We start from the raw sequence: 9,782 nt of genomic DNA on the forward strand, positions 1-9,782 counted from the left end.
TGTGTGTGTGTGTGTGTGTGTGTGTGTGTGTGTGTGTGTGTGTAGGCAGGCTTGCCCCATGGAATGTAAAAAGCAGACATTAATTAAGACCAAAGTTGAAGCAATCTCTCGCCTTACATGCAAGGACTGCACTGTCATAAAGCTTCTAGCTTGTTTGCACAAGAAAATTAAATTAAATTTCTGCCATCTTGTGGCCACAGTTGGCTATTGTCTCCGGAAGCTGGATTAACTCCGCTCGCTTCTGATTCCATTTACATCCATAGAACCTTAATTGAGAGCAGCATGCCGGATAAACTGTCCCAGGCTTTGCCTTTACTGCTCTGAGATCAGAAACGATCTGTGTCTTGTGTGGAATAGTGCTAGCATTAGCAAAGAAACAATCACTCTGATCTGTTTTGACAGATGTGTTTTCTCTTGCAAGCCACCTCAGGCAACATGTGTGATGTAGAGGAGTTGGAGTGCAGTGTAAAGAAGTTTTTAGTGATGGAGAGGGGAACTCCTGCCATATATGGTTTAAAAAATGGGCAATATAAACAGATGCATACACTGTATCAGTTAGTATCTGAGAATTCACTTGGGTGTACCTGTGTTTATCTGTGTTTTCTTGCTACTTTTACTAAAGGAAAGGTTCTAAACAATTTCTCCAGCTCTTATGACGACCAAAGAATAGTAATTTTTAAGATTCTTGAGCCAGATAGATATCTATATCGATCATCTAGATATAGATGTGTTTCTGTTATGGTCTCCTCTCATTCAGCACACTTTACTCTTGGGTGTTTCATTCATTTATTGCCTGTCTTTCATGCTTTTGCATTCCTTTTTACCGTTATGGACTTTATAGTTTTGGGGCTTTGTATCAGCCACAGTAAAGGATCACTTCTATTTCGTGCTTGTTTCCCGTCTTCACCTCTAAGATGGACTCATTCATTGTGCTCTTCTAAACTAAAAATGAACATGATCTATGAGAAAATAAAAAGACCCAGACTTGAACCCTGAGCCTCTGCACGAAAAGCCACAGAGGCGACCAGCTGAGCCGTCCAGCAGCTCTGACATTTGAGCCTGATATTTCTGTACTAGATGATATTTGGCTTCATCAGCTCTCACAAAGAAGATGGTCAAGCGGTCAATCTGAAATCAGAGCAACGGCGATGGACACACACACACACACAACTGGATAACATGGAATCAAATCTGCACTCCTTTAGCACAAAACAAAAGTGCTAAAGGAGTGCAAAAAAGAAAATTGAATTCTGAGTAAGACATCATTTTAGACATAAATGAACCTATACTGGTAATAAATATGGACAGCAGTTTGGAATTGTTAGGGTACCTGGGTGGTTGACCCAGTGTTTTCAGTTTTGTACCTTTATGTGTTTGCATTTTGGTTTATTACTGCGAAGGTTTTGGTATCTGATTTGCATTTCTCTTTTCCCCAGTTCTTCTTGGTGTGTGATTTTGTAGTTCTTAAGTTTGGTTCCATACTCCCTCTGTTCTGTGTCCAGTCAGTGTCTGTGTCTGCCCTGGTCTCACATCTCTGTTCCCTCTGTTGCAGTCCGCTTGTGAGTCTGTGTCTGTAAGTTCAGTTTGTGTTTCCTGTTTTACTTTGAAGGTCCATGTCTTATGTTAATGTGTCTGGTTTCACTTCCTTTGTCTCGTTAGCCCTGATTTGTCCCAGCTGTGTTTCCCTCCTGTTTCCCATTCTGTGTATTTAAGCCCTGTGTTTTCCTTTGTCTGTGTCGTGATCTGCTATCATATATCCTGTGTGTGTCTGCCCTCCCTGTTTGTGTCAAAAATGATTTTCATATGCTCAGTTGTTTAGACTTGAGGTACAACAGACAGCCTTTCAAAGCATCAAGCATAAAAAATTGTTTTATTTGGTATTGAATCACATTTCAGCAAGTTCAGGATTAATTGCCTGACTCGTACTGCAAAAACTCATATCTCAGGCTCTGTTGAATCAATTATTATGGATATTTTCTAAATCTGTTTCTACTGAGTAAAAGCGTGTTACCAAATCTTTTTAATAGCCACAGTCTTGCTCATACTTGCGATATAGTATCCGAAAGCCTGGTTTATGTTCTAAATCATAGATTTATTACATAGTGTTATCTTCTAATGTTCTTCTATTCCTCCAAACTAACAATATTTTTCAATATTTGTTAGTTTGTTTCCTTTTCCCCACACTTGGTAGTACGTGATTGTATTCGTCTATACCTAATAATAGCTTCTCCATGCTAGCTTTAATTCAAAAGCAGAGAAAGTGTGTCCCCTAAACATGAACGGGGAGCTGGTTCCACAGGAAACGAGCCTATTAGCTGAAGATGCTCCCTTACTTTTAAGCTTATACGCTGATACTATAATGTTTTTAAAAATATGATGAGGACTGATTATTCAAGACTTTGTATGGAAGGATAGTTCTTAAATTCTGGGGTTTACAGGAGGCCATTGAAGAGAATCGGGAGCAACATCATCAGTCTTTGCCAGTACTCTCTGTAGTATTTTGGATCAACTGAAGTCTTTCCAAAGAGCTTTTAAAACTTGATAATGAGAAATTATAGTAGTTGTAGCCTAAAAGCAACAAATGCACTGTAAACTGATACTGGTACATTTGTCAGGGTCCTCCAGTCCTTATCACAGTTAGCGTAGCTCCAACTCTCCTCGTGAGTCCCGTTTCCATCATCGTGCTATCTTGGTTTTCTGTGTGTTTCCTGTCCTTGTGCAGAACCTGCTTGGAGTGAGATTTCGGATGTGTGAGTCACAGGTTGTGTGAAGAGGAGCTTGGATGTGTGTTCACTGGATTCCCTTGAGCCCTCTTCCCCCCCATCACTGTATATAAATATCAGTTTGTGTCTAGCTGTAAATAAACTCCGTTTATTGCATCATTCAGAGTCCTGCATTTAAGTCCTGCCTGTTTAATCGTGACAGCATTAAATTCAGTTTCTGCTGGTCTGTGGTGTGTACTTATACTGCGTTATCTATATAAACAAACCACAAACACTTCTGAACTGAGCAGCACAGATTCACAGGCCTGCTTTACTTTAAATCCTTCTCTTAGCAGAGTTGTATGAAGTGTTTCCAACTTAAACTCTGTAAACCATAATAAGTTAATTTGCCTTGTCCCCCTGTAGTACTGTACCCCTGATGCTGACACTTGGCAGTATTTGTGAGGTATTGAAGCCTATTTTGCCAAATTACAGAAGTAAATAAAATTGTTAGACTGTTCAGATGTGGGTCTGTGCATTCGGAGCTGTTTAGCCATTAGTGTCCTTTGCTCTGCATGGCTTTCACGCTGCGAGCTGGCTGTCTCACAGTAGTGCCATCTTGACTCAGATGAGCACAGCTTTTGAAAGGTTGGCATTCATGCACCCTCAGCTTGGGCGGTATTGCACAAGGTTTTCCAGGAAGTTGTCTCTTTTTCAGACATTGGGATGAGTTGGAAAACACATGACAAGTCCAACTCCCTCAGACTAAAGTCTGCTGCCTTACCTGACTCCTTTCTCTGCAACAGCAGAGGCTAAAGAAGCCAGATTCTTCTAAATCGGCTAATTTACTGGCTTGAATGTAAATAAATTTAAAAGTCACGGTTCAAATTTTTATTACTTGTATGAAATGGAAAAGCACATCCAGTGGCTGCGGAAACAAACTTAGCAGGTAAATCTTCTCACGAGAATCAATACTTAAAGCCATTTTAATGGGCTAGAAATATGACTGTGCCTCAAGTTTCCAGCAAGTTTCCACTTTGCTGGAAATTTAGCAACACAAAGGTGGAAAAACATCAAAAATAAATGACAGTGTCAGATTATAATAAGCAATAGTTCCATAAAAATAAGCCATAGTGTCATAGTGGTCTCAGACAGGGGTGGAGCTAAGTGGTGGTTATAGCCAGTGCAGAAAAAGTGTGGCCACAGAAACTCAACGTGAAGCTCCAAAAAACCTCATAGAACTGGAGTTACATCCAGTAACTACTGTTTTCCAAGCAAAAGCATTTTGCTGTGGAAACATTTCCACATGGAAACATTTTAACATCAAAACCACTAAAATTGTAATTATCTTTTGAACTTTACCATCACTTTTACATCCTCTCCAATTAAGGGCTTCATAAAATCCTTATTAGTCTTCATGATGTACAAGGCAGTCATACCTTTTATAATTAAGCGTTTGATTAACCATCATAGGAACAACAGCACTATTTGCTATATTAATGCAGGACATCAGTTTCTGTTTCATCCCAAATGTGAGTAATCTTCTCAGTCTGGCAAGTCATATAAAAATTGTCTGTCTCCTCCATTGGTCTCTGAGGATGAACGGAGCCTGTAAATCACTTTGAAGGATGGCAAATAAGGCTAAACCTTTGGAGCAGACTAAGACAGACATACCAGGATTTCACAGTGTATGATGGAGAAAAAAAAGGTCCTATTTCCTTATGAATCCCAGTTAGAAGTTAGTGGGAGTAACAGCAGGGGGAATGCAAGGAGGCAAACAGGAAACAGAAGGATGCCACGGTGTCTGAGATGCTCAGCTACTCTAGAGTTGGACTAAATCGACTCCACACTGACTGAGAAGAAACAGCACTCTGTTCTTCAGAAACCTGCTCCACCCTGAGCTCTGCATCCACAGTGCAGCAGGATAATAAGTCCAAACATATCTCAGAGCTTTGAAGAACTACTGGGAGACCAAAGAAGGCTTACTGTTACTCAGATGCGACCTGACCTAAATCCATGTGAACGTTTAGAAGAAGTTCTTTGAGACGTCTTCAGATAATTCTCTGACAACACGACTTATAGTTTGAGTAGACTCGATGAGTCCGTGCAGCTCAGGAGCTCCATGTTAAAGCAAAGTAAATTAAGCTATAATGAAATTCTAATTTCATTAAATCTGTAAAAGTTTATCAATCAAAGCTTCTAAAACACAACAGCATGACAAATGTGGGAAATTATTTGTTTTCTTACGGTTTAAATATTGCAACAACCTTCATCTCATCTCATCTCCAGCTGGTTCAAAGTGACCCTCTTTGGTTTCTTACTGGTTCTCACTGATGGCATCAAATCCCATCATGAACTCTTCTGAGTTTCTGGATCATTTAGAACCAACTTTTATTCATCTCTTTTAACCCTCTGATATCCAAGTCATCAGAAGTGCTAACCTTATATTTTGGAGAAATGTAAAACAGACTGCTGCTTGTTAAGACTTGGGAGAACAATTTAGTAACCATTAAAAGAAAATCAAGTAGGCTTATTCTGACAGGTTAGGTTTACACCTCAGTGGGTCAAAGCCCATCTTGATCTGTCCCTAAGCTCCATATTAGCCAGCTCACAATTCCTCACATGCTGCCCTTCTTGGTGGTTACAAGGAGCCATCAGGATCTCATGGTTTTGGAACAACCTGCCTGAGGAGATCAGCCTCACAGAATCAGTGACATACTTTAAAATAACATCTTAAAACCTTTGGCATTAAACGTGTTGTCTTTCAGTGTCTGACTCAACCGTTTGTCCTCTTCACTGTTTTGTGTAACATTTGTCTCGCTGTTTAAAATCTTGTCTTTGACTATTATATTTTTCGCTCTTTTGACTAGCGCTTTATAAATGCTAAAGCTAAAATATATTTTATTATTACATACATGAGTGTTTATGGAATAATGCAGTCTCTTACATCCTCACTGACACCTTATATTTGTGCATCGGCACTGTCACCTGCATGTCCTTACTGGATTCTGGCACATGCATGGAGTGAAGTGCACCAGCAGGGGGCAGAGGAGAGCTTGAGAAGTGGTTTCCAGCTGTCAGTGACCTGTGTCACCGTGCTCTTGCTGAATTCGGGTCACCCGCGAGTGAACAGTGGGATTTATATAATGCATGATTATTTGAAATGAAGCACACCACTTCACCATCAGCACCTCTGATCTTCATGCGAGCCGTGGGATCACAGCACCCCTTCAGGGCTTGATGAAAGCGATGCAGAGACGTGATCAGCACCAGGTTTTAAATGATCAGATCCCCCTTGTGTGCTGCTGACATACAGATGCTGAAATCCACGAGGGTGTTTCTGCTGCATGCTAATTGTAGTTCTGTTAGCCTGTATGGGAGTCTCATCAGATTAAAGCAGGTCACCATGTGACTCCTGTGCAGCAGGGAGGAGAAGGAATTGCCAATCAAATCTTATCTCCTGTAATTTTATGCATCTAAGTTTATCAATGCCTTTCATCAGTGCTTTTATTTTTTCTGACAGCTGCACATTGTAAAACTCACACGGAGCTTCTCTTAGCTCAGAGATAAAGAATAATGCTGAAAACCTGTGAATTTTTCAACAGAGAAACTCTAAGTGCTATAAATAGTGCTGAGATTTTGAATTAAAATCATGCAATACTGGAGTTATTCACATCACGCTACTTGTTATATGTTATTTTTGCAATACTCCGTCACCTGGGTGATATCCCTTGAGCATTTCACATCAAATAGATGAAGCTTGTAAAGCACAGCTCAGGTGAGCTTCCAGCCATCTCTGACTGTCTTCCCCATTTGCTCCTCTTTTTAGGATTAATCATAGAAAAGAGAAGTACTAACTCAATAAATGATTGTAAATTATATTTACATGAAAACATTGCAAGTTCCTTGAAACAAAAAAAACTAGCACTGAAAATTTTTACTTTGATCAGCGGTGGTTCAGAAGGGAAGGGAAGGGGCCCAATCCAAAAATAAACAATCATTTCTTTAGGCTTTAGCTGCATTTTCATGATGATATCTCCAGTTATACCAGTTAAGTTAATCAAGGATTGTGATTGTGATAATGCTCCACTCCCTGCAGAAGATAATTACAGAGTCATCGACACACCTAACAATAATTCTTGATCTGACTGCTCCGACCTTAATTAGCAAATAAAACAAATAAAAGCGATGAAAGCACACAACCCCGAAGGGATCCAGTGGATGATGAGCACCTACCAGGTACATTAAGCCAACTCTGTGGGATCTGGTTGTTAAAAAGTAAGTGGGCCGACTCACTGCAACATTGAAATCAGATGAAAGCCTTTGTGCAAGAAAATATGGATGAATGAAATTAAAAGCAGATGAAAAGTTAATAAAAAGCAAACATGGATGGATCTGATTTCTTTCACTGCCACTTAGTGCAGTGTTTTAACAGCGCAGCCCGTTTCCCAATGTGCCCTAAAGGCAAACTGTGTGGACTTCAGCATGTCACACACTGCATATAAAACTTCAGATTTAACAATGTGATCAAATGTTTTCATAATAACAGATGTGAGGGCCACAGAACTATGATAACTGAGTGAAGTAAGAGACTTACCCTTTGTCGCTGGCATCACAGCAGATTCTTTCCATATGCTGGGAACTTTCTGTCATTCCAAAGAGGATGGTAAATGCATGCAATACTTCTGTATTTCCCCTCCCAGACCATCAGGACCAGGGCCTCTTCTCTCTGTGATAAATCTGAAGGATTTGCACATCAGTGTCTCATTAATTTTGATTTTAGAATCAGCTAACCACCTGTTAGCTGATCACCTGTAGCTCAGGTGGCAGAGCAGGTCAGCCACTAATCAGAAGGTCGGTGGTTCGATCCCAGGCTGCCTCCTGGCTGCATGCCAAATATCCTTGGGCAAGATACTAACCCCGTGTTTGCCTACTGGTGGTGGTCAGAGGGCCCGGTGGCGCCAGTGTCCGGCAGCCTCGCCTCTGTCAGTGCGCCCCAGGGCGGCTGTGGCTACAATGTAGCTGCCATCACCAGTGTGTGAATGTGTGTGTGAATGGGTGGATGACTGAATGTAGTGTGAAGCGCTTTGGGGTCCTTAGGGACTAGAAAAAGCGCTATACAAATACAGGCCATTTACCATTTACATGTTTTCGAGAAAGCTCTTCATTAAAATGAGATATATCAAGCCTACATAAGCCTTTTAGGCTTGCTCTGCATCAAACTATGGTGTTTATTCCTCTGCAGGCCAGCTCCAAGGGACCCTTCTTTAGCTTTACCCTCCTTTTGTGAGTTTATTGCCCCCTCATAATGAGACAGCTTCTACTGAGAAGATGTTTACATGACTTTCCACATGTGAGCAGAATCTGCCGATGCTCTCCTTGCACCTGACTTTTAGTTTTATGTCATTGTTTATATAATGATTTGAGAGTGATCTGATAGTCAAGTGTGCATCATGATCCAAATGCCGCGGGTGCCTAAAAGCTTCAGCTTTGACCGCCTGAGTGGGATCGATATACACACTGCTTTGACATTACCGAGGCATAGCTGCAAACAGTTTGGCTTAGAAATCTGGAAGTGCTTCCAATTGATTGGAAGGAGATGTTGTTTGTATTTACATGATGTTGAACTCTTGAGCTGCACCTCTCTGTCACACACATACATCCATTAAGTCATGCATGCAGCTCAGCTTCCCATTACTCATTGGTGGGATTATTCCAAAAGAAACAATCTTGTTATATGTTTGTTGTGCAGAAAAAACCCAACTCAGCCTCAATTGGTTGAAATGATTTAACTCAAGTGAGAATTCTCATGAGGCCTCATATGCACATCACTCACGACTTGTCCATCTTACTGGTTGTCAGATAACCACTGGTTCCTAAGGAAAACTATGTATTACCCAGCGGGCTGGTGGTAGTTCCAGAAGCCTGCTTGCTCTCACTGGATGAAATTGATTGCAAAGAAGGTGCTGCATTAAAATTCTTCTGATTCTTCTAAAATTTTAGTGACTCCCAGACACCACAGCGAAGCATTGCCAATGTATATCGGCCGTGTGGGTAACGGTAAGTGTTATGTAGCGGAGACATGAGTTTGTTCAGTGGTAAGAGATTGCCTCTCTGTCACTTAGCGCTACTTTGCCTATGTTCAACCTCTCTCTGCTTGACTCCCACAAAGAGGGATTCGGTACCATTAGTGTTCCAGGTTTAGCCTGGGGACACTTACTAGATTGGGATTTTAACCTTAGTCTATTGTAGATTTATCACTAGACTTGTGGTAAAAGCGATGAAGAAACATTCTGCACCCAGTGAGCAAACGCAAGCCTCCACTACGTACAGGACCGAGTGACTGTTTCTCTTTTTTACCTCACTCAGGGGTCACTGACCAGCCTGTAGCATGACTAGGACACCAGGAAACACATCTGATGGAGGAATGGTTATTTTTCGTGAGGGAAAGCGTGGTTGCCAGATCACCAGCGGACAGGTCTCCAGGCTTGTTTGATTGTTCACTTGATCGTACATTGTCACCACGACTGTCACACATCCAAAATGGGGAAGTTGACGTTACATGTCTGCAAAACCTCAATACAGTCCCAGCTAAAATGAACCTGCACACTTATTTAGCCTGTTTAAACCCATCTGTGCAAATGCACTTGTACTTAAATAGCACGTCTAGTCTATTTGAACTTTTCTTAGTACAAGCATTACTCGCACGTATTCACACAATTACTTTTTTCTTGGCTAGGCACTTTTAAACCTGTGATTAAACCACCAACCTTCTGATGACTATTCACTCTCTCCTAAATCACATTTTTTCATCTTTTTCTGATAATAGTATAAACGTTATCTCCCTTTAGCATTTTTTTAGCCAACATTTCCACTTTAAACTATTTAACAGCAAGCCAAAGACCAAGCCCACAGTTTATTCCAGAAATTGCATCATCTACTTTTGGTCTCTCTTTTGTTGTGTTGTCACAATGAGCAGAGCTTAAGTGATGAAACAACAGCTAAGAGAGTCAGATTCTTTATTCACCATGTAAGTGTTCTGGCTGTGCAGAGATTACACAAGATTAACATGAACCCAAG

This window comes from Pundamilia nyererei, unplaced genomic scaffold (assembly GCF_000239375.1).
Source record: "Pundamilia nyererei isolate P.nyererei 1_Seehausen unplaced genomic scaffold, PunNye1.0 scaffold00017, whole genome shotgun sequence".
Lineage (NCBI taxonomy): Eukaryota > Metazoa > Chordata > Actinopteri > Cichliformes > Cichlidae > Pundamilia > Pundamilia nyererei.